General features: G+C 43.1%; 1 protein-coding gene across 1 annotated transcript in view; it reads right to left on the minus strand.

Annotated features, from left to right (window-relative positions):
• The window catches only part of raraa (retinoic acid receptor, alpha a), a 147,752-nt gene extending 127,581 nt beyond the window's left edge, over positions 1–20,171 (minus strand). Inside the window, exon 1 of the mRNA XM_085416037.1 lies at positions 19,719–20,171. The gene's annotated coding sequence lies outside the window, so the exon portion shown is untranslated. The remainder of the gene's footprint in view (positions 1–19,718) is intronic.
• Between the last annotated feature and the right edge of the window lie 6,333 nt (positions 20,172–26,504).

Below are 26,504 nucleotides of genomic sequence, written 5' to 3' on the forward strand. Positions count from 1 at the left end.
GCCACTGGAGTCAGCAGTTCACTCCATGAAGTTTCATCAACAAGAAAAAAAAGAAGATACAGAAAGTGTTATAGCCTGGCAGGTAAACACAGATCCAACTGTGTCCAGCCTCTGAGTGAGACTAAGAAGAACCATTACATGTAAATAACAGTGTATAGCTATGCACTTCAATTTCCCTTAAGTTTCCATGTATGGAGTAAAAAAAAAGAAAAAAAGGGAACAACACTGTGAAAAATACAGGACTCCTACTCTAGACGGAGGGAGAGGCAGCGGGCTCGGCAACCACCACCGACCTACCGCACAGAGTGTGAATCATTAAAGGCATGTGTTCCACATCAACTGCCGGGGCCTCTTCCCAACCCACTTATGAGACTGGATCTAAATTATGAAGGAGGGAGGGCAGCAGAGGGGGAAGGGGAGGGGAGCTTCAGTATAGTTTTACATTGAGAAAACCCCAAACCTGCTAACTCAGAGATAAAGTCCAAAATGGCTGCAACTATCCTCTGCCAAGTCACAGAGTAATGGCTTAACTGTGTGATTTCCACAAAATGTGATGAAGTTAACATGATGAAGGCAATAAACAAAAAACTGAACAGCTTCAATTTGTACCTTTTTTGTGTCTACCTTACAAAAGCTAAAAACACAACACACGGACGTCTTCTGTGGGTGTGCGTCTGTCCACAAAGCATATCTCTGTTGTGTGGGTATGCCATGACGGAAGTGATCTGCAGAGAGAGTCTGCATTTTTCTGGGTATTGGCTGGCATACTGGTACACACAGCATTCAGTTTGCTTTTGCTCAGAGGCTGGTATGAGGGCAGGTGCATGTCTGAGAGGAAGAGATTACCTTTCTCCCAAGGCCAGGAAGAGCCGGTTTAAAAACAGGACAGAATGGGACAAGACGGGACAGGACAGAGGAGTAAAACAAGTCTGTACAAACAGGACAAAACCAGACTGAGGAGGACAAACTGCGATCTTTGATTGGCTGAAAGATCGCAGTATTGCTGTTTTCATCGTAGTGAAAATTCTTTCACTACGATGAAAAGAATTTGTCAAAACAGTATGAAATGACAGAAGGGATAAGAATAAACTAATAGCAGTATTCATTTAGCTGCCAGTCTAATACAAAGAACCAAAATGAATCTATATTCACACAGCAATGGTCTGTGCACTTCAAGCCAATATAGCGAATGATGAACGGCTTTTTGTGTTTGGTCTTTGTCACTTTAATATGACAGGGCAAATCTCCCCGCTGCCAACTCCAGCTCTGATGCAACAGTGCTCATCCTAATGCTAGCAGCACGCAGGGCACAAGACACAGCACCCCCTCCAAACAGACGCACAGTGTGTGTGTGAGTCTGTGCAAGGGTGTGTGAAAATGATTGGAAAGACTTTAAAAAGTCAGCTGTCCACAAGCTTGAACTTTACCCAGCCAGCGAAATGCAGACCATGTGTCATGGGAAAAACAAATGACAACAGAGTCGACCTCTCCACGACATTAATATGGCAAAGAGCAACGCTTATATAGAGACATGCGTGCGAAAAAAATTGGTACACACAAAGTGTTAAATGTGGAAAACCAAAATTACCCGGAGTCAAAAGCAGTGACAAATTCAGGCTTACCCCAAAAACGTCAATCTCGCCGTCCTTGAATCGATTGTGGCTCCTAAGCTCTGAGAGAGAGAAAAAAAAAAAAAAAAAAAAAACAGAGAGAGAGAGAGATTTGAAATCGAGAGCTTTGTGGTCCTTTATCCACGTGCTGCAGACTCAGTGACTCCCTGGCTTTCTGGCGCAGAGCTGCTTTACTACATGAAAACTCTTACACACTTTTTCCCCCCTCTCGTTCTCCCTATGATCTCCCCACCCTTTTCCAATAGATTGTACTTTCTCACTTGCTGCATTTGTACCCCAGACATCATGTGAAAAGTGGAGTAAAACAGTGCTTTTGTGGTGTGTGAATTACCTAGGGCCTAGGCAGGCACAGTAGTGCTTATGGCCACAACTCAATTACAGCAATGTGAATCAGGTGGCGGCCTAGAAATCCCCTCAGCCTGATGCACAAATAGGGACACAGAGGCGCCTTCATTGCCAAGACAGAGACAAATCTGAAGTGGCGTGTCATCTTTTCATAGTAGAGCAGCTTAGCCGATGCTGTGCAGATGAATGGCTGCTACAGACACCGATCTAATGACTCTGGTTTTCAGCAAGTGTATGACTGCTTCCATTTTGTTTATGCAAACTGCTCAAATATTACAAGTGTTTACTAACAGGTCTAGTTACAGATCTACATTGAAAGAGTCACATGGTACTTAGGCTATCTGATAAATGGCACCTTTGTGCTGGAGAAAGCATGGAAAACGGTTTGTGGTATTGTTTTCAAACCAAAAACAACTAGCTGGAAATTACAGAATGGCGGTTAGTAAATGTTAAAAGGCACTTTCGTGGATGCAACGTAAATGCCAAACTACACAATCACGGTCAATCATATTTGAATAGAAAATTGGCTCACGTCAAAAGCAGTGAGCTTATCCTCTCTCTTTCTGAAGGGGGGGGGGGGGGGGGGGGGGGGGGGTAGCAAATCCGGCTCCAATAAAATGTAGAACTGTGGACCAGGACAGGGTTTTCCAAAAGCAAGAGAAACCAATGACATTTAAAACTGTGGTCTGTTTGGGTATATTTCACTTCACTTGTCACAGTGAGAAAGCAAGTTCCTTACACTTAGTTAACAGCAAGCTGTGGCACAACAGAGCTTTTCTGACAGCCAGGCTAATAGTCGCTCTTTAGAAGGGTCAAGATACTGCTGGAGGAAAAAACTAAAGAAAACAGGGAAACACCATCCCTTGAGGAAGAAGTGGCCTTTTATTGGCAGCAAATGAATTTTGCAGTAATTTGTTATCACAAGCTACCAGGGACAGTGAAACAACAGAGCTTTAAATATAGCATTTTTAAAATTTATTTATTTATTTTTTTACACAAATAAAGATTTGGGGTTATTATAAAGAATGGCTTCATTTGCATACAACTCAATTACAAATGGCTCTCAGAGACACCTTAATTTGGGGTTAATCAGGAAGCAAATTTACAAACTAACATCAAATGCTTGTCTACAATTTCTATGGTCAAAGAAATATTGCTCACATCCTTTTACTACATGCTCACCTTCCTCCTGCATGTGCACATGTCAAAGATGTGGCAAAGTGAAAGGACTACGAGCATTTCGAAGCCAGCTTCATTTTTAGATGTTTTTTCCTATGAACTTGTCTTTACCTTAGACTTTTTAGTTTTAACCAAATAATGTTTTAGCAGTGTAAAAAGCAGTTAGCGAGCACAAAGGTGACATAACACAACAGATAAAGGCTCAACACTTACACTATTGATTGCTATCTTGTTTGTAGGCTGATATGACTACGCAGATATCACCCAAGTGTGATAAATCTGTACATCCCTACATGCAATACTTACACTTTCCAGAACTACAGGATATGGACACATATATCAAAATATGTTATTCATTTTGAGGTGGATTGTGAATAACAAAAAAGTAGTTTCATTACCCATTCCACCCTCTACCCATCAGTTGGTTTGTGCAGAAGCTCCTTGTGCCATTTCCTGTTTTGTTTTGTTTTTTTAAACACACCCTTACTTCCTGTTTATGAATATGAATGGTATCTAAATCATGTGTTCCTACTGGTCCTGTAGAGGAAGAGCAGCATAATTTCTAGAAAGATGAAACAAGGATAGAGTTTGTGTATGTGTGTGTGTCTGTCTGAGCCTCCAGCCTGCACTGATGAGAGTGGAGTGGACAGGATGAGCCCAAGGTAATCGCATCTTTATCTTTGCTGATGGGTGAAAGCAAGTCGCTGTAGACGCTCACCTTAAACACAAAGAAGAACATGGTGTCGTCACTGTTGACGCGTGGTTTCAAACCAAAGCTGATATCGCCACACATAGGAGGTCTTGAGTGCTCAGGAGCTCGCAAGGAGTCTAAAATAATAATTCAGTGGGATCCCCCATCCTGAGTGTACAGCCCAGCATCTCAGCAACTGTAACTATGCTCAGGGTTGCTCAACCGTTCAAGGTTTAAAAAGGTTTGATGGGAAGCAGTCCAAGTCTCGAGTAAAATTATCATCGGCCCTTGGATGTTCACTTATTCACTGTGACAGCATCGCCCCTGCGTAGACTATCAGTACAAATAGAATCTCTGATTTTGAGTACGACCAGCAGTCTCCAAGCGTGTGCTTACTTGGGAATGACAGCCCTGCAGCGAGGGTCATGAGCTCACATTAAAACAGACACAATGTGTTGGTCCTATAAAATTCCACCGGCTGGCTGCCTATGCACACACACACACACACACACACACACACACACACACACACACACACACACACACACACACACAATAAACCCCCTGTTCTTGAGGCTCTGACTCTGAGCGGTGGAAAGCCCCTTCAGTGACACATAGATCGCATAACCTCTGTTGACACAAGAGGACACAACTCCCAATGGAAAGATGCAGATTCACACACATACTGATTGCAGGCCAAGGCTCCAGACTGCTATTGTCCTTCAGAGCCATCCAAAGAAAACAATGAAGAGGGTCACGCAAGGCCCCCTGTGGAATGGTAAATAACCAGAGGGAGTGAGACCGAGAGGAAGAGAGGAAGAGACTGAGGAAGTGAGAGAGAGAGATTGAGACTAATCCAGTCTGACAGCGTTATATGGAACACCAAGTGCAAAATATGACCATCTGGGGACAGGTGAATTCCACTAACGTTCAATCATTCAGGAAGAATCTGACACTGCTTGAATGGAAAATATGTCAACTCCATGATGCAGAGAAGAAAAACACACATGAAGAAAGAATGCAAATCATTTCACCTCTATATGGGATTCAGATTTTCTGTAACACACTTTGAAAATGCAGCGCATTTCTTCAGCCGAGTTTCACATCAATATTTTACCAACTGTAGTGAAATAAAGGGAACCTAAATCTCACGCAGTGCAGGAAACACTCTTCTAATGAGCAAAATCAGTTTAGGTGAGTGCTGCCCAGGTCAAAGCCATGCACAGACAGAAAAAAAGGAGGGATAAAGTCCAAACAATAACAAAGGCTGAGATTGTGGTGATGTTAACCATTCATTAGTGCTGAGTGACCCTTATTATAAAATCATCTTTGTTGTCATTATTCATCTGGCATAAAATGCTGGCCTGTTAATTCAGACTCAGGATGTTGACAATAGGCGGTCTACAAAGGGCTGAGAAGGCACAGTCTCCCTCCCGATTGGTCTTTCATATGCTAATGAGGGAACTGTTTGGGGTTTACTGGCCTGGTTGGAAATGATTTAGGGCGACACCGGTGCTCTGAGCCTTTATGTTAAGGTTGGCCGTAGGGGCTCATATATCACCCTGATCATTAATCAATTAGCGTCTCCTAGCCACCTGTCGGACACATCGGCACACAAAACATTCCTGCCCTTGGGCAGTTGCTAGACGATGATCAGCAGTAGCAGCAGCAGCGCCACTGCTACCATCTAGCCCCTCGATAGCCCTCCCCACTCCACTTTATGGTAATACCCTGATGGATTACATAATCACACCCAAATACTGTCACCGACGTCAAGGGCTACTCTCCAAGAGCAGCAGATCTGAGTGGAAGCTGCCACAAACCTTTTACGGGTGCCCCCACCCCCTTACCTCCCAATTCAACACAACGCATTTGCTCTCCGCTGTCACAAACAAGAAAAGAGCGGGCAGAGAGGAATTGATGCAGACCTTGAAGGAGAATCAATAAGCTGACGCCTATTCAAAAGTGCTGAATGCACACCAATGCTGTGTCCTCCGTTGTTTTAAATGCAACTGCCTCCAGTGGGGTATTGATGGTTGCTTGGTATTGACGATGTGACACAATAGCCAAACAAGTGCGCGATGGAAAGGTTCAAACTAACAGGGCATTTGTGAAATAAGTCCAGAAAAGTAAATTTGTTTGTAGATGAACTAACTGCTGCTGACTTGCAGGGTGACAACCAAGTGCTAAACAAATGCACGGCAGACTTCTAACTAACAGCGCACACTTTAATCGTACACAGCCTGGATCTAAGGGTCTGTTATGGAAAGAGAAGGTGAAAAAAGCTGTGCTGAATTTTTTATGGTCTGGGCTTTTTTCAAAACACCAACTGACTTTGTGATCTCATGGAGTCACTCGAGGCACAGTGTGGTGGGACTGAAATACTCCTCAAAGATTTCTGTTAACAGCTGCCCCTCTACTCAACTGCCACAAATTGAGTTTTTTGTTTTTGTAACTGGAGATTTGTATGTAAATTTCACCTCTTATGCAAAGAGCCCTCACTGCCACTAGACAATCCGTTTTCCACAGCCTTGCTTCCTCTGACAATAGACAATTCCCTCCCCTCCCAATTTTTTGCTCCACACTTTTTTTCTGTTATTTGGAACTAATTCTTAAAAGCAGCTGAAGAAATAAGTGGCACTAAAATTAGCACCTAATCCGCCAACCCTCAATGTGAGGACATGGAGAAAGCAGATTTGTCAAGCCTTGATTTAGCAGTATTCTTCCATTATAAAAGTAGCACTCTTCACGCAGCTTAGCAGGACGAAACGGCTCAATCAGTCTCATGTGGAACGTTTAAGCACGAAGGGGGGGAAAGGATGGTGCAATGGCCTATCTGTGAACCCAGAAAGCCTGGCGTCACAATGGTGCCGTTATTAAGCTGCACTCATTGTTATTCCTACCTGTGTTGCACTTTTCACCTTCTGAGGGTTACCCTTTGAAATAGACATTCGCCATCCACTTCCAAAGCTCCCCCAAAAAACAAGAGCTGTTTTACTGAGGGACCGCAAATAATCTGGGCCACTATGTAGGATGTGCAATGCTGGAGTGGTCACTGGAGACAGAGCTTTTTTCTCCCTTTTTTTCTTTTTTAAAATCCAACCAGCTCAGGCAAGGAGCCAGCTCCCAACATTATCAGGTGGATTTTCAAAAGAACAAAAGCTCCTGTGCAATTCTTTACACTGCCAGTGGGGGGGGGGGGGGGGGGGGGGGGGAGCATGAAACAAACAGAAACCCCACGAGTGTGTGTGCATGCACATAAGCCCATTGTCCTTGATATTTCAGTTGAATTGATTTCAGAAGATTATTTCAATGATAATCTCACACTTTCTTCCATTTGCTTATCTCTCCAGCTATGTCCCAAAAATGGCAGGGATTTAGGTGTGTGCAGGTCAAAACTAAAGCTGAGAACACTGGGAGTGGAGCTATCTGTTCAGGCTTTGCATATCTAATCATGAATGTATTTCAGAGGCCACAGGACAAATAATAGATATCTTTGGAAAGATAAATCAGGAGGAGGAAAACATCTCACACTTGACTGCAAACACGGAAAGTGAATAGCTGTGTTGCCTTGGTATCTGTATGGCGGTCAAGCAGTATTGGAGAGAAAAATGTTGCCTGAGCAGATAAAGGCTATCCACAGGGTTTCAGGGGCAGCTAGAAGACAGCGGGAAGGAGGAGGATGATGGGTGACAGGGCAAAGGCTTGACCTCATGGGGTCAATAGGTGATAAGTAACATTTATCATACTTACCCAAGCTGCTAAATGAAAAACCAGGCAGCTTCTCTTCTTCACATTTCAATGCCCTAACTCCAATGAAGCTCACACTACTGGCAACCAGATGCCCTGTGTTTATGACAGAGACAAATCCTGGAATCCCTAAGTGGAAAAACATGCCATGCTGGCACACAGTAGCGCCACTGAAACATTACATCACTCTGACGATTTAATGAGCACAGCCTGGATCAGATCAGAAGTTTAAATACCTGCCAAAGCTAATATAAAAGCTTGTATTTCACGCTTCATGAGAGAAGCTGAAAAACAAGCTTCATTTGATAGGACAACAATGGTTTCCACGATGAAGGGCTTGTGGTTGAGGGGGAAGCAAGGATCGCTGTCTAAGTCCTGAACGCAGGGAATCCATGGAGCCACAACTCAACCACAATGACATTCACATGGAGAAAAATGACAGAGAAGCAATTGAGTGTTGGACTAGATTTGGCACAGACCTATCAGAAAGCAACCCACCCCCAGGGGGCTCCTCGACAGTGGCTCTCTGAAGGATCACGGCAGCTTGGTATTGTTTTGGTGCTCTGGACAAGTGGACAACAGTTGTAGTGGGTACCCTGGGCCATAGGCCAACCGAGAACGAAGACAACGTTGTGCAAATGGACAATTAGGGCACACTCACGCAACGGGCATTCATCAAGTGGAGATGACAGCTAATTTCAGGATTAAAACAAACATGGCCTTCTTGTTGGCCATTTCATAACTTGTGCATGGGCAGAGCATCTACAATGAGGCTACTGGAAGAGAAATGCACATTGAAAATACAAGTTAGGGATGGTGGTTCATTTTCATAGACCGCAACTCCAACGCACAGCAATTTTCATACGCTAACACAAACTACATCTTGTCAACTGCAACACTTTCTCCATCAAAGCTCTCGAGCGTTTCAACTTTAAAGTAAGGAGACATTTCCAGGATTTCTCCATCATCCGATCATTTTAACTTTGTAAAAATACATATTGTGACATACAAGCGTCTTTCTGCTGTTGCTGTTCTGCCAGTATCTCGCATGCTAGAAGATGTGGATCCATATTTTTAAACAGTGGTGTGTTGAGTGTGTGTGTGCCCTAAAGTGAGTGACAGATATCCCATCAGGCTCAGGGAGACATCCTTTTTGCTAGAGTGGGAAAAGCAAAAACGTGTCCTAACAAATGTTTTGTTCTTATCGCAAATTAGAAACAGGGATCCAAATCAATAGTCCTTTTTTCCCCCTCAGGTAACTGAAGAACTCACAAAAGACGCACAACAGAAACAAGAGTCAGCTGCAATCATTCATGCCTATCAGTTAATGTGACTGCGTGCAGCTTAGGCTAGTGCTCTGTTTAAAGTGATGTCTAAATACTACAAGAGATTGCTGTTAGACAAAGCTGACATTCAGGAGACCTTTGATTAATGCAAAAGAGTGCATGTCTACAAGGGATGAAGAGAAACCAAAACGATAATTACTGTTATCTTTATACAGGGTTCTTCCTCCAAAAGAGGAATTTTTAGTTCCTCCCAAAAAGGTTTTAGAGTCAGAGAGAGAGAAAAATGACCCCATTGTCATATACAATTTTCAACGAGGTTGACTTTGAAACTCCATTCTGAGTCTAACAAAAACTACACAACGTAAACCCATTTTTCACTTTTCCTAACACTTGCAGCAGTGCACACCCGTTTCTACTTTGTCAGCAATTGAGCTGCTGACCTGCCAACTGAAGACAAAATTATATATACATTCTACTGTCTCCACTATAATTTAGCAATTTCTTTAAACGGTTATGTTAATTAATCAAGTTAAACAGCCAAACGTTAAGTGTCAAAAACAGAGAAAAGTGAAAAGGCAGTCTTCTCACATGTGCAAAGGTGTGACAACGGGCAGAGTTCCAAGTGTTCTGCAAGTAGTTTTCTCATCATTTCTCACATTCTTGCTTTCCACCACTGTCCATATTCGCTGTTGAACTTTAACAGTCACTTCTGTGCCGACAGTGATGGTTTGACAGTGAACAGTTTGCGCTCTCCTTCTGACTCTTTTCCTCAAACTCACAGTCTGAGCGGTTTTATTTCTCCACAGCCAGCCTTTTACATATCAAGATAGGAAAAGCCACAGTGTTACTTAATGATAACTTCAAGAGTCCCAGCAGGGTATACCAGTGAGCCATCATACACGATGTCATTACCCTGTAACTGGCAAATGCAAATGGGATGCAGATATTAAGTGTGTTTGTGTAAATGGCACATGATGAAATTTGTGTAAGACTTCCACATGAAAAGACAACTGCAATATCCCTTTTTATGAGGTCAAACAAAGCAATCTTTGAGTCAAGTCTAGCTCATGATTCGAGTCCTTGAGTGTGCCAACAATCATTTTGTTGACATCTGAAGCTAGTGTTTGCTGCAGGGGTCTTAGGTTAGCAGCTAGAAATACATAACATCACAAGGTATCAGCAGGAACCATTCAACACCAACGTCCCTGGGTTCTTTTGCAATTTTTCTTTCTCGACTCTGTGGATCCTTTTTATGTATTAACAACAGCATCCTGTTGTGCCTGGATTTGCCCCCACTCTTTTGGATTTTACATATTTGTCTCTTTGTGGAACGTTTATCAATAAACAGACTTGTTGTTATTAAGAGGTGCCGCTTGGATGGGGGGAAAAACATAGTATTGCACTAGAAAGATTCACGGTTATCAGTGATGTAGTTAGGGCTGCTCGATTATGGCAAAAATGATAATCACGATTATTTTCACTGAAATTGAGATCTCGATTATTTGACGATATTTATTTAACCCTTTAAGACCTACTATAGAACCAAGTCCACCAGAGCTTATATTATTTTTTTTTACATGCTGTAGTGCCATTTGTGGGAGCATTTCAAGTTGCTATACAACTGTTATAGCCCATATTTTACTAATATGTATGCATTAAGTCCATAGTAACTACATTAATTGCAAAAAAGTGCAATAAACTACAAAAAAAATTGAAAATCGCTTTTGTTTTGTTTACATATATTTCTACTTGGAGAAATTTAAGAGGTTTATCCCTCAAAACTTTAAATACAAAAAAAGTTGCAAAAAATAGTTTACAACAACAGGAAATTTATTTTGAGTGTCTTCATAGTTTTGTTTTGGAGATACAGCAATTTTTATATACTGCAGGAAAAACAAAAAACAATCCTATGATGCAAATTTGCAAAGAAAACAGCATGTGCATCATTTCACTGTGGGAAGTGTTACGAACAGCTGATAGGAACGGCGAAGCGTGTTTCTGGAATATTATGTTTTTGTTCCTGCAAGCGCTTTTTATGCAATTTTTGCAAAGCTATATGTGGAACGAAACCGTGACCGAGGACAAGCTGATGGCATCAGATGTAAGTACAACTCCTCCGGTTTCATATGCAAAACAAATTATTGCGCTAGCTTACGGTTCAGATTCTACAGGGATTTAAAAATAGTTACGCAAAACGGAGCGTGCTGCTCTGACCGGCTTTAAAGGGTTAACAATGACTTTAAAACAATAATATAAAATAGTGTGCAACACCACTGAAGTTTTTTTTTAAACTCTCTTTTCAACCAACGGCAGTCACTCTCCTCTCCAAATAACTTCTGCTTAGCTTTCCGAGCTTCCCTCGGGTCCTCTTAATCAGCGGTCTCCAACCTTTTTTGCGCCACGGACCGGTTTATGCCCGACAATATTTTCACGGACCGGCCTTTAAGGTGTCGCGGATAAATGAGGGAGGGGCTAATAATCGGCTCAGTCATTTTTAATGATCGTTGAAAGCCCAGATCGTAATCGTGATTAAAATTCGATTAATTGAGCAGCCCTAGATGTAGTAATGCTTTAATTTACAAATAACCTAATCCAGGAATAAAACACACACAACTCAAAAAATAGTTTGTGAGTGTATCAAACCTAAAGCATTCTAAGTTTGTTGCAGAGTTATCTGTGGGATGAAGAATGAGGCCATTTTTTAAAATATGCTAAATCTCACCAATCCATTGCCCTCCTTAATTTTCTAAAGCAGGGGTGGGACTGTTGTGGAGGGCCACAACAATAATTTTACAAGCAGAATTAAATCCAGCTTATTTGTGCAGCAGTCCACAACAGTCCCAGTTTCTCACATGACCCTCTTGGGGAAACTAATTGCCCACCTCTGCTCTAAACACCACAGGGCACTGCAGTAAAGTGTCTTCATAATGTAGTGGTTTACACAATCACGATGCAAACGAAAGCCCGGTGGTTTGATTCCGGGAGGGGACATAAATCCCTCTGGGGTTGCGTCAGGAAGGGCATCTGGCGTAAAAATGTGCCAAATCAAACATGCGGAGCGCCCCGCTGTGGCGATCCCTCGTGAATAAGGGAACAGCCAAAAGTAGCTTTCTTTATCAGGGCGTTGCAGTGAGTGAACCAAAGGAGTGTTACCAAATAAAGCATGAAGTATTAACAAAAGCCCCTTTTGGATATCAGCTAGAATTACAGCCTCACACTTGAATGCCTCTGGCAACCAAGTCAAGCTGCAGTTTAGAATCATCCCTGCTTCTGCTATAAGGGCACCGAATAACATTTAATGAACATTTGGTTATAAAACGTCATCGGTCTCTCCGTTTCCTCTGGGCATTTGAGTGATTTACTAGTTACTACTAAGCACATGACTTAGAAAATTGTGAAAAACATTTGAGGTCACAGTGAACTTGAACTTTGACCACCAAACACTAATCAGTTTATTCTTGAGACCAAGTAGATGTTTACGCCAGATGTAATTGCAATTATTGAAATGACAAGAATGACAGGGATGGGATGGGAGGTCAGAGCGACTTTCCCTTTAAAAAAATAAAAATCAAACAGAGTTTTTGTGCTAAATTTGAAGAAATTCCCTCAAGATTCTCATAAGATCTTACAAGCACAAGAATGTAACTAGTGGGCAATGAGTAAATATACTCTCACCATAACAAAAGAGTGTTTGAACGTGGAAAGCACCTCTAAAAAGGTCAACAGTTGGCTAAAACCTGCACTCAAACCTCAGTATGTCTACATCCTGTTCAGACCTCCATGCCACAAGAAGCATGCATGTCACAATGCAAAGCAAAGGCACCAAACTATAAAGTTCGGGTCCAAACAGATGTGGATGAATTCAATGATAAAAGTCAGCGTATGAATTGGCAACAAAATTGAGCAGGCAGTGACAGATTACGAATACGTACAAATGTGAGGTTCTGTGGATATCACTCTGAAACATGAAGAAGAGTGATGCAGAGAAGCCTGCTGGAACAGAGTCAACACACTTTACACGCACAAGGCCTGGAAACAACACGCTTGGGGCTTCCACCTTCATTGAGATGAAAATGGACCTCCTCGAGAGGAAATAAAGCCATTTTTAACTCCCCCCCCCCCTCGCTTCGAGTCGGCCTCCCATAATATGCCCAGTCAATGGACTGTGGGTCTATTCAACTGCAGGCAGCCCACAGCACAGCCATAAATAATGTAGGGCAGCTCACATGAAACCCTAATCACCATTGTGCTGTCACCCAACAGAGAAGATTGCTTGTTTAATTTACTGCACCGCATCTGTCTCAGTTCTGCCCAATTTAGTTTCAGAGTTTCAGCGGGCAAGTACTCCAAATATTTATCAATATGCTTTTCACACAATGCCAAATCAATAAAAAACAAACAAATAAATAAATAGTAATGTGTAATTACGTCCGGCTGTGTTTGTCAAAATTCTTTTGGTGGGGTGGGGGGGGTGTTTGTTTGTGCTCTTTGGGGTGATGATGTGCGTTTTTGTCCTGAACAACAAACCAAAAAAACCCAAAACTGCATCTTGTGTAACAACAAAGGCTGGCTGAGAAAAAGCCATCAACACTCAATAACCAGAGCTCATTACTGGCAATATACAACATACTTCATTACATTACTATTCCATTAGCATGCTCCCATTTGCATATTCCAGTCACCTCCTTACCGAGGCAGTTGATCATAAATGGCAGCCATATGCTGTGTGGTGCGCCATATTACAGAATTATTACTGCGACACAAAAAGCAAAAAAAAAAAAAAGTGCATTATGTTGACATGAAATGAAGTACAAAACCAATCAAAAGGATCCGCCGTTAACGATAGCGTCTCGCAGTCTCATTGGCTGAAAGTGTATCATTTCAGGCCACAGGTTATGGTGCCTCGGTAAAAAAAGAAAAAGAAATCTGCAAACCTGACAGCCTAGTTTAACAGACAGGGTGCATTTCTGCTACACCTCCTTTAGTTGTACTGTACATCAAGTTTGTTCATGTCTAAACTGCCAAAATAAACATTGTTTTGCTGTTTTTATTGGAAAAATTGATTGGGGCACAACAAAGCTACAGAAAAGTAAATGTAATTGGTTTTAAAAATTCTTTTCTACATTCTTTTTGGGTATTTCTGGCTTTCCATCACCTTCTCCAGCTGCAAACGCAGAAATCCTGTCATCTAATGGGCTCTGTGCTGCAACGTTCCAGCACGACGATGATTTGGTGTGATGGCTCTTCATCGGGGCTGGCTGCATTGAGATGACAGACCAGGGAGACAGAATAAGTAGCAGCGGCTCACTAGCTTCACAGACTCGGCGGGCACAAGCCAAGACAGCAGAGCAGTACGATAACGATGCTATGTGCCGAGCCACTTACAGGAGCTGCCTATTCGTGCTAGCAGCAGTGAGCGCGGTATCATCTTGTTCAGGACCATTATCTCACCACCGCTCTGTTCTCCTCACACTGATAAATGTGGCCTATAGCAACTTGAGCTAATGTGCAAGCAGCTGCAACCACGGCATCTGGGTAATACACTGTTGACGGCCACATACGCCCACACAGGAGGCACAATAGAGAGGATTTGTTCCACTAAAATCAGTGTGAAGATGCCTTGGTTTGTGCAGTGGTTTAACATTAGCCAATGCTACTTCTCGGGAAGGACGCGGGAGCTGTCAACCGCCTCACTTAGAGAGACGTTTGTTTGTTTGTTTTTTTTAAATGGGGAGCAGACCAGCCAAACGTTATCCTCCAAGTAAGAACTAAAATATCAGTGTAACAAATCAAGGCAGAAGATGAGACTAAATCTGCATTTTCTCTTACACACCTTTTTGGAAATATTTAACTAACAAATACATTCAAATTACATCGGTGTCAGCAAAGTGGACATGAAAACTGAATGCTATGACTGACTGCACATTCACACTTGGCACAGAGAAATACGCATATTATCAAGAAGCACTTAAGGACAGATTGGTCGGTCAGACATCTGTGTAAGTGACACTGGCTATCTAGCTAGCTGTCTGACTCATGACAGCAGAAGGTTAACTTGGCAGCTCAGCTGTACAGCGCAGCTCTAAAAGGAATATTAACAGCATGTCCCTCAGTGCTGACGGAGAGAGAAAGAAAAAGCAGAGAAAAAGGAGAGATGGAGAAAACGCAAGGAGCAAAAGGGGTGGGTGTGCAAATCCAATTTCCAGTGACGGTGCGTTCAGGATCACCGTTTCGCTAAAAGAACATATCATCTGTCAAAGTTAATGGCAGTGTCCTCGGGAAAATGAAGGAAAATAGAATGAAGACCGTTCATTAAGAAGGTGGGGGACGGGGGTGTGTCGAAGCCATCGGTCTGCTCCGCCGTCTCCGCGGGAAAGTAAATATATACCCGAGCTATTATTTGTGCATTTAGAAGGTGGCAGTGCAGTCGCAATCAAGAGCCAGTTCACATGCAGAGGTAATATTAGTGCAGGAGCAGTCTGCGGGCTCAAACACCGAGCTATCGCTGGGAATGAAGAGGTCGCCCGGGCTGCCTGGGAGGACGGTTGGCAGGCTAGCTAACAGGCCCAGCCAGGCTGTCTCTCACTCAGAACTGTGGATGTACTCAGTGGAAGCAATTGATACCATTGTTTTATGGAGAGGAGGGTGGAGGGGGATTAAGAAGCAACAATAGGTCTCTTTCACTGGAAATGTCAGCCGTCACGCTGGGGGACTGTCCGACTGGGCAGAGACACTTCTGCAAAAAGCCAAGGTACAAAATGAGTGTGGAAAATAGTATGAAATTTTGTGACAAGTGCAATGAAACACTGCGACACAGGCCAGAAACATCCACATGCCAGCTGGTAGAAATGCAATCTCAAACATGCAAAATAAGCTGTGGGAAACTTTACAAAGATCAGTCAAGCCATGTCAACCATAAATACAACCCCCTCAGTGTAGTATTATTTTATGTGATCTTGAAGTGGGGAAGGGGATCAGCGCTTCAATTCTGCAGTAAAACATCAATGGTTTCAAGGTCTATCAAAACAATGTGCAGCTCGAAACAGATTCTAAATCAATAACCTGGATAATAGGTTATATGGGTCTTTAGCTCAGCCTCATTAGGAAAAAAAGGAGACAATCGTGGCCTCATTCTTCAGGCAAATTAACATAGCGAGGAACCTAAAATAACAACCGATGATCCATTCTGGGACGTTTTATTAAGAGACTATACAACAGAGAGACACAAAGTTCTTTCTCTGAGTGCTTTGATAACCCAGCTGGCCTTGGACCTCTTTGAAAATGTTGCTCCGAAGGGTTGAGGTGAATATAAAGAACAAATGGAAGCGAGGCAGCCTGCCGCTTTAAGACTGAGATGATACCAAGTTATTCTACCACTCTGACCTAATTGCTCTCTTGCTCTCCCAACATGAACACTGGGAGCTGTGCACTCTGACACGTAAAGATTATTTAATACCATCAAAGCCATTAAAAAAAGGAATAAAAGGAAGGCAGCATAAAAAGGAAGGGGGAGTTAACCCTCACGTGACTGGCAGCACCAGGCACGCTAGTTTGCTATGTGGAGAGCTACAGAATTGGAATCAGTATGCAAAAGCAGGCCTGTCTAACTGCCGCCGGCCAACATGAGCGGAGCTCCCACATCACAGCGGCTCCACTCCCCCTCCAAAAAAAAAAAAAAAAAATCCCACTCGGCTTCAGCTACACTCTCCTCCCACCCTTCTTCTCTCCTGCTTTTCCCACACTCGCCCCAGTCCCAAAGGCAACGACTACGTCATTGGGCACCACAGAAAAACCACAGTAATATCCTAATTTATTTCTACTTATTCTGACAGACCGTGGGCCCGTTTCATTTGGGTCAAGGCTGGTTTTATTAGTGTAAAGCCACACTGTGCGGTTCCACTGGACTCCATTTGTAGAAGCATGTTTGCTGCTTACTACTCTTTACGGCAGCATCAGTAGTCAAACACCTGTGCACACCAAATAGATTCTAAGAAATAAAAGACAAAAAAAGAAACAAACCCCAATCTTCACATCAGTTTTTCCTATTTACAGCAATTCGAACTCTTATTTCTGCTGTGTGGTTTTCACTAACAAAACATCTAGCAATCAAAATCTGACAGGGCGTTGGTGCGACTGGGGTAGAGGTGTTTACCATTCAAAAAGCACTGGGTGACACCTCTAGTTGCAGTGAACTTGGTTCATCTGTCAGCACATGCTGACTTCGTACTGTACAGTCATAACCTCGTGAGTCAGCCTGGCACATCATCGACAGGGTAGCAGGCTACTGTGGCCAGCAAGACTACTACAATCAAAGCACCTGACAGACGCCATCCTTATAACGGTAAAAGAAGAAAAGAAAAACATACTTAAGTCCAAAAGGAGGTCACTAAAAATGCATTAATTCAATACACAAGCCTTATTATAGTGATATAATATTACACCACATATACATATTAGTATATAAATGTGTGAATTGTGCAAAAAAAAAAAAAAAGAAAACCCCAAAAACTAAAACAAACCTTCAAATAAATTCCTCTCATCAAGAACAATCCAAACAACCGTTAATAACTCACCACGTATCATCTGCTGAATTCACTAGTTCCACGTATGATGAGAAAAACTGTCATCACATGTAACCAAACTCATAGAGCAAGGAGCTACTGACTCACCACTGCCATGCCAAACCAACAACAACAAAAAGAGAGAGAGAGAGACAAAAAAACCCTTTCTAGTGTTTGAGTTGAGTCTACAAACTATAGAGGAAGCAGAGGGACACGCCGAGGGCGTGGGGGAGGTGAGGTGGCAAACTGAGTGTGCCACTGCCTCTGCTGACATGATGATACATTTAGGGCACACGAGGCCTTTGACTGGCACGGTTCACACGAGAAGAGTCGCTGCTTTCCGCCAACACTTGTCACAGAAGTTCTGACTGCATCACAGAAACCACTCCTGTCACTTTTTTTTACTAACAAATGCGACAGTGGGCAGTATGACTAGGTCTTTAGATCTTTAATAGACCTTCTGAGAACAAAAAAAAAAACCCAAAAAAAACCAACCTTTAAAATCTTACTAGCATGAAAACGGCGTGTGACTGCAGGAAACCCTTTCTCTGAACCTCGCTCAATTAAAACACTACTATGAGATCTGCTCGCGAGTGCCAGTATCATGCCTTTCATATAACTCCGCAGCTTATCGGGAACTGTATTTTTAGAACACAATGATGAGCATGCGTGACATCAGATCAGGTACCACAAGATGGCTAGACAGCAAACACAACAATTTTATGCAAAATGTCTGAAGGTTATTATCAAAAATTTTCATCAGAGTGACAGCTTACTGGGTAGGAAAGAATAATCTTGTATTCAGGCCAAGCCTTGCCAAACCGTGGTGAGGGCACAGCATTTAACTGTGAATCACACCAAGACGGGAGGTGACAGGGTGGGAAAACCCTCAAACACCCCAGATTTCCCAGTGAGTGACTCTTCCCCTAATGCATCTTGCTCTGAATGTCACAGACTGTCACAGGAAAGGTCGGGTATCTTTTTTCCTTTCAGTGCCACCCTGCGATCGCTTCCCCCTGAAAACAATCAGTCTGCCCTGCTCTGCAGCCAGCAGAGAAGATCTAGAGAGTCATAGCTTAAATAAATAAATCACTCAACAAATCCTACACAGGAAATGAGGGTTCATTCAAACACAGGGAAACATCTCTACAAAGTACCGCTATCAACAGAGGGTACAGAACACTGTAATCTGTGGTTTATAAGACAACATTTTACAAGACAACACTGCAGGATTTTGATGCTGCAGGGTATACTTAAAGACTCCTGACATTTAATTTGAGGTGATGCAGACGCCTTAAATCGCCACATTATCTTGACAGCAGATAATCGAGAGTGTTAACAAATTGGGGGAGATATCTGTCAGTTTGCCAATGTACCTTAAGGCTATAAAGAAAAGCAACAGAAAAAAAGCATGTGGCTGTTTTTGTTACAGTACTTTTTCCCCCCCTTCTCGGGTCAGCAGGTATGCAGCTCAGTTTCAGAGCACCTTGAAAGTATTGCAAGCAGTGGCTGGTGCCTCTAGTCTGCACACCGAGGAAGTGGCTCGGTATTAATTATGCACTGGAGCAAAGTTTACCTCCAGCCTGAAGTAGCCCACAGCCAAACAATGGTGAGCGAAATGTGCATAACGCACCATGTGAAATGAAATACTATCTCCCCACATTCCGCTGTCCCGACGCTGCCAAAAACACTAGCTTTTCTCTGAGAGGGTAACAGAGACATCCAGACACACATTACAGGGTTTTCCCCTCCTCCTCTTTTAATCCGTAAATCCCCACTTTCTCAACAGCCAAGCTAGGTGGACACCGAAACGGCTCTGCTAATTAAGTAAAGGAAGCTGTCAGCACTTAAATGTGACCCGGTGTCTTTCCAACCTCCACCTAGGCAAAGACGCGTTAGCTCTGACATGCTAGCCGACCTAAGAAGCGTTGGATTCGCACACTATAACGTCGCTCGGTTAAACACACCTATGGTTTATTTTTTATTTTTTTTGCTTAATTGGCCATGAGAACGCCAACTTGACAGGGAGTTTTATGGTCAGGCTGTCCAGTACGCTTCTGACAATGAACGGCGTTAAAACAAACAAACAAACAAACAAAAAACTGTCACACCCGTGCATTTAATGACCGTGCCGACTCGTGACGCGTTCAAAGTCCTCCAGGTGTAAAGCGGACAGGTTACTACGGTGCCTGGCTAACCCCCCGAAGGAGACCCGAGAGCTGGACACATGCTGTCAAATGTTGTCTAGCTGTCAATGACAAGTGTATGGTAATACCTGGGACCTGTTGACTCCTCCTCCTGCCGCTGCTGCTCGCCTCGGACTGCTGCTGGAAGTTCAGTCGCGCCGCTGTATTTCTAACGCGGGTTGTACTCTCTTTTTTCTTTTCTTTTCTTTTTTTTTGAAAGTTTTCCGCCGACTTCTCAAAATCTCCAAAAAACGGTGGCCCTCACGAGCGCTGAGTGAGTTAACCCCCACCGGGCAAACAGCGGGTAAGAAGTCGGCGAGTGGCGTTCAGAGAGCAAGCAAGTTCGAAACGACGTTCGCAGAAGCAACCATGGCAGTCACGTTCTCTGGCTGTGAAATCCAACACCAGCCCTGACCCCGCCCCCTTTCTCTTATGGGGCCTGTCATCGAAAAAGTGGATGTCCTGTTTCTCTCCAGATGTGCTCCGCGCGCTGCTGCAACCAAGCGAGGCAACAAGAAGGAGCACTCACTTTGTTTTGGTTGCATTTTTAATGCGTTTCTTGCAGCTCGTTTATGCTCCGTTAAAAATAAATAAAAACACAGTTTTCTATCATTCTCTGTATCTAAACAATGAAACCAAGCACACAGTACAGACATGAATTTTTATTATATATATATTTTATTTACTTTTTTTTTTTGACAAAACAGCTTCAACTTAAAATGATTTCGACACTTTAAAAAATTCAGTGATGTTAATAACTCCATATCATCGCGGTGGGACGGGAAAGCTGTGCAGTCTTTCTGATTTTTGTTCAAATATGTATTATCAGCATAAAATTTTAAACGATCCCGCCGCCGTTGCGTGACTATGTCTCGGTGTCATGCTGAGAACACCATTAAAGCCTCTAAAATATCTTCCATCGCAGGTTGTGCTGTTCCCTTTTGTCACACCGCATTTGGGCAGTCGGCTTCTTCTGTTTAATCCTCCACTCAGAGGAATGCTCCACCTGAGCGCATAAAGAGGGGCCGCGCTGTCAGTGGCTTTCAAGCATAATTATGCATCTGTTTAACAGCCATGTGTTCGGTTAGTCTGCATTTTAATTTTGTAACACGCACCTTACATTTGTCTATGTTTAAAGAGCTGTTATGCATATTATACGGTACTGTGCAAAAGCCTTGAGCCACCCATAATTTGGGAAATGGATAAAGGGATTACTCAACAACATGTGCAAACATACAAGTAAATACAGAATATGAAGCAAAAACTGAGTGTTTTTCTGACAAATTTGATCATATTTGGTAGGATCACCTAAATTCTACTACACTCTCTGTGCTCCTTCAATATTGCTATTCTCTGCTTCAGTAGTGTTGAGCTCCGGACTTTGGGGAGGCCAGTCTATGGCTGAGAGTGTTCCATGTGTTTTTCTATCCAGGTATGCTTTTACTGCATTGCTAGTATGTTTGGGACCATTGGTGTGCTGAAAACTGAAGCAGATGTTTTCCAGATGACATTGTGGATCCAAATCTGACTGTACATTTCTGCATTCACAACTCCAACAATTTTGACAGAATCTCCGATTCCACTGGCTGAAAAGCAACTCCAAACTGTGACACAGCCTCCACCATGTTTTACAGAGAGTTTTACGTACTATTTTTGCTTTGTTTTGTTTTTTTGCTTGAATAGTTCACAGGTCCCTGTTAGGTGGGTTAACAAACAAACAGACAAACCAACATTCCAAAAATGGTCAGGTACAAGGACTGGACTGAAAAAGAGTGAAAAAGCAATCGATGTCCAAAGAAAAACCACAAAGCACTTGCTTCGATAAAAAGGTTCACTGTGGGGACCAACATTTAGATCTGCCTTCCCAGAACCACTACTGTTGTACTTTTACCTGTGTCTTTGAAGGCGTACTGTTAAAAGTAATCAGAAGCGATGGCTAACTGCTTGAACAAAACGCAAACAGGTTTGTGTGGATATGCCGTCATCAGCTGTAGCACTGGTGAGTGTATACAGACTGGGTAATCCAGTCTGTATACACTTTACACATAAACTGTATTCCAGGAAAAAGGACAGGTCCTCCTCCGTCTCTCAGACATGGTGGCTGCATTCGAATGCTTTCCAACCCAGAAAGCAACATTTTGTGACAGGTGGCAGATGTGAAAGCCCTTGTCCCTTATGACTGGGCAAAAGGCCACAAGAGAGCTAGTGACATATTTTCCCTCTGTGGTATCTTCTCAGTTGCTTTTCATCTTTCCCTCAGAGCACTGACACTGCTACAGAGAGAGAGCAAGCGTCAGTATCCTCCTTGTTCTCCCCTGCTGCCTTTAAGGCTTTCCTATACAAAAGCTGTGAGTGTCACTAAACTGTGTCAGTTGTCACACATCACCACACAAGTGAGGAATGCATTGCTGGGGGGGGGGGTGCTGGTTGTGACACGGGACACGCAGGCATGCGAGTAAGCGTGGAATGAGGGAGTCGTCAAATCCTAAAAGTATGCTCTGGTGGAAGTTGTTGCTGTCATAGGAGAATGGCTGTAGAGATGGAGCTGTCTTATTTCACCGCTTCCTGACAGGTGAAACTTGGCCCCAGCATGCATGTGTTCATCTAGACTGGATAGACTCAGACTCATTTACCCAACTGCAGTGTGGGGATTTGTATTGTGAAGCTTTGTGTTTCCTCTACATATCTCTAGGTTGGATAGTGAGGCCTCTAGGGTCTCCTTAGCCCAGCTGCATCCTCTGCTTGTAGCCAGCTTTAAAATGGAAGTTACTGGAGCTGAATCTTAACGGTTCCCCAGTCCAGCGCTGTCTAGCAGAGCTAGCCTCTGCTCTGTAATAGTGATATAGACTGCATTTCAGCATCTACCGTAGAGCCATCAGAACATGTTAAGCAAAGTGAAACGCCGTGTGCTGCATGCTTCGTTTAATCAGCCTTTAACATGCCCTCATACAAAGCTCTCATACTGTCTGGCTTGACAGTACCTTTAAGGCACTTGCGCTAACTTTTTGTTCAGCTACAGGCAGAAAATGTTGACATTGCTGAAAAATACAGAGATTTTAATGCCGCTTTCGCTTTTTTCAAAGAGCAGCAAAGAGTAACAGACAAGCCTGACAATGGCTTGAAGGATTAAATACAGCACGCACACAGCACATGCAGGTTGGAGAAGCTCACTCCAAAACTCGAGCAGCTCTTGAGGGTTAGGAGTCACCAGAGAGCAGCGGTCTTAAGGCACCAGAAACAGAATAGGAAAGGCAAACAAAAGTCTTCAGTCCTCTAAATAGCAGACAGAGGTAAAGACACTTTGATTCACATATGCACTGAAACACAGAATCTTTCCAGGCATTACTCAACCGACTTGTATGTGAAGTCGGATGTAAATGTTTGGCACAGGCGAACTGCAAGTCAGAATGTGTCTGAGTATCTCCCAATGTTTGCTACATGTGAGAAAGTAATTATTTTACATTTAGACAGAAAGAAGCCAATATCCCTTTATTTCTATGCTTTCAAAGCTAAGGCCGAATACTACTTATTTATCACACAGACAGCTTATCAGCCCATATGTTCATTTCATTGATTAACAGAATAAACCTTCTGGGGTCATCAGACTATACCTTTACTCCAACAAAATATTAGCACCCACTGAATAACTTAAGTCAGACACACTTTAAGATGCTTTCAGAAGGCCTCAGGGTTATTTATACTCTTAGTCCTGTCATTTCCCCCCAAGAAACAATAATATAAAACAGTCCGTGTTAATGGTTGTTGTTACATGACTATAACAGAGAGTCCCTTTCATGTTGCTTTTTACAAGGCGCCGTGTGAGCCCTTTAGCAGGTGCTCGGTTTCTGCCTATTTACTGTCTAGCGTGAAAGTCCAGTGCTATTTGCAAAGTGTGGTAACATTAGCCAGCCTGATCAATGTGCTCAACCCCAGCGTGGGGCCACATACCACATGTCACATCCTGGTTCACAGAAAAAAAAAGAGAAAAAAAAAGAAGAAGAGGGTGTCAGAGACCCCACACCCCCTCTGTGTAGGGTGTCACCTACACCCAAGAGAAACATTTCCAGCTCTCCAAATGTCAGTGGGCAATTACAGTGGGGTGTCTAATGCACTAAGGCAACCTGAGAGGAGGAGGCTGGCATGAAAAAGGGAAGCAGTCTGGCAGTTCTTCTTGGGTATACTTCGGGAGATAGCCTGCAGCTGGAAAACTGTGAAGGATGTCAAAGCTCGGTGGTCAATCACTGTATCCCTTTTTGCCCTCTTTTAAAAACCAGATTTGTTGGAATTTTCCATTCCTATCCATTCATCACTTTGCAACTCCTGTTTATTAGCTTGTCATTCATAGCGGAGTATAATGGTAAAACCATCAAGCAGGCACCATAAAAAAGCACCTCGGGGTGAGGCTTAAGGCTACTTGATCAGGCTTAATAAAAGAGGCTTTATGGATATATCGCAGTAAGATGAAGATATCACACCACTCGAACACTCTACTGCTACTCCGCCAGAAGCTTGATGTGCCACTCGTGTCTGTAAGTGTGTCTGGACAGGCGTGCTGAAAGGCTGCATGGCTTTCACGTTGGTTCACTTTATGGTGCTAGACTGTGAAGAATAAAGAAGAAATGGAAACGAGGGGGGGTAAAAAAAAAAAGAGAGAGAGTGCAGGGTAGATGGTATCAGCCGCATGGAAACAGTTAGCCAAGCCTCAAAGCCTCTTTTGAACTACAAATGGCTGTTAAGAAACAGCTTTCACTCAGAACATGTTCAAATAACATGCCACCAACATGCAATAGGACTCAGGGAGAGAGCTCCCCTTTGCACAGCAAAAACACAGGTATCCCACCCACCCACCCACCCACTCATCCACCTCCCTACCTTATCTTACCTGGAGAGAGAGAGAAAAGCCTTTTAATTTTCTCTGTCTCATTTTTTCCCTTCCTGGCAAATACAAGATGATTTTTTTTTTGTAATTTTTTTTTTTTGCAAACCTCTGACAGGCGAGCCTTTCGCAGGATTTAGTCCATCTGAAAACATGTGGTAAGCCTTGAGGAATGTTTCAAATGATTCCCAGATGTGGGCCGCAGACAGGTTTAACCCATTCTTCTCTCGATTGGTGGCCCAGATGAAGCAGAGAAGACGCCTTGCCAGGAGAAAGTCTGAGCAATATCACGCAACTCTTATCCTTTTCTGTCAATTTTTGTTACTTTCAAAGCATTAGGGCTCACTGAACTGTAGCTTAATATAATTTGCTGTGAGGCTAAAAATGGAAGTTCTCTTATGGTGCATTAACCAAGAATAAAGAATGCGAGAGCGCTGCTTTCTTTTCTTTCTTTCTTTCTTTCTGTCTTTCTTTTCTTTTTTTTCCAGACAACTCAGCAAACACAGGAACCTGGCAAAAAACCAAAACAAAGCAAAACAAAGGAAAACACCTTTAAGAAGGGAAAATTCACACTCCTGATACAGTTAACTTCCGAGTGCAAGCTCAACAGAATGCATTCTTTGCCCTTTTCTCTTGCAAAGTAACCTGGAAAAAAAAAGATAAACATCTCTTAGTCATTTAATATATTCCACCGAGCGCTGACAGTGCCAGATAAAAGAAATGCAAGCTTAAGCTTACTTAATGCTTCGGCTGAACTTCATCTTCAGTGTTTTATATTGCGCGATTAAGCCGGGACTCAAAACAGGGCTGCTGGATTGTTTTATGAAGAACATTGTTGTTATAGTAACACTCCCAAAGATGGCAGTTTTGGTAGAGATAGAGAGGGAGGTAGCAGAAAAGCCAGACTACTAAACGGGGTGGAGAGAGAGAGAGCTGCTTGATATCCTATGAGCAACAAACTCAAGTGACCCCTTTCCCAGTTCTCGCTCTATCTCCAGCTCTGATGTTCCCTCCCTCCACCCTTTTCTCTCTTTCTTTCCTTTGCTCTCGCTCCTTCCCTCTGTACTTCCCCCTCGCTCACCAGCCCAGCCAACTGTGAAGCAGTTGTCCAACACGCCCGTCTGCCTGCCAGCCAGCACGCTGGACTGAGGCCCATTATACACAATCATAACAGACAGAAGGGGTACATGCAGACAACTGATAGAATTGCGCTAAAATTGAGGACAGAGGAGAGTGGCAGGCAGTCACTCTGGCAGCACATTGGTGAGCAAGCAAAGGAAGAAAGGGGAGCAGTCAGACAGAGAGCGGGAGATAGAGAAAGAATAGTCCTGTGCTTTGAGGCTCTTAGCAGGATACTATAGGCCATATGAGGCCAGAGCAGGCTGGGAAAGATTGTTACTGCTTTGAGCTTCCACATGTGAATGCACCGCAACCCCCCACCCATTTTTGTGCATCCCTCCCACAAGCCTCCCCAAGGAAAGACCAATGTTTTAAAAGAATCACAAACAATTGCCAACTCCGTATTTTGCTTTTTATTTTTGAAACAGAGTCAAACGTGCTTTTGCTTTTTTGGCCATGCTGTGTTGGAAGCAGCTCTATGCTCTTACTCAGTGCAGCTATTAGGACCAAATAGGCCTGGGGTCAATTTCCCCAGAAGGGATTGGCCTTACGATATGATGTGAGTCATACAGCTGTATTTTGTGTACCTGTCATTTCAATTGCTTGAAATCAAAAGCTGTTACCGTTCATGAGCAGAGGGTGTAGTGTGATGCAGGAAGAATTCGACGCAAATGCTGGATGTCAAAAACCTGTGACAATCAGCTGGTCACCCCCACTTGTTAACATGCCCATTAGAGAAGCAGAAATTAGCAGGTTGGTACCCATTTTGGTTTTGATCTCTGCAGACCAATCACATTCAGTTTTATTGGGGTGTGGCCACTTTGCTTGACAGGTGAAAGCCTTTTGGTCCTGTTTTTTTTTTTTTTTGGTTGTACTAAAG

The sequence above is a fragment of the Rhamphochromis longiceps genome, linkage group LG8 (assembly GCF_057381845.1).
Source record: "Rhamphochromis longiceps isolate RC_006_pf linkage group LG8, R_longiceps_female_GT1.1, whole genome shotgun sequence".
Lineage (NCBI taxonomy): Eukaryota > Metazoa > Chordata > Actinopteri > Cichliformes > Cichlidae > Rhamphochromis > Rhamphochromis longiceps.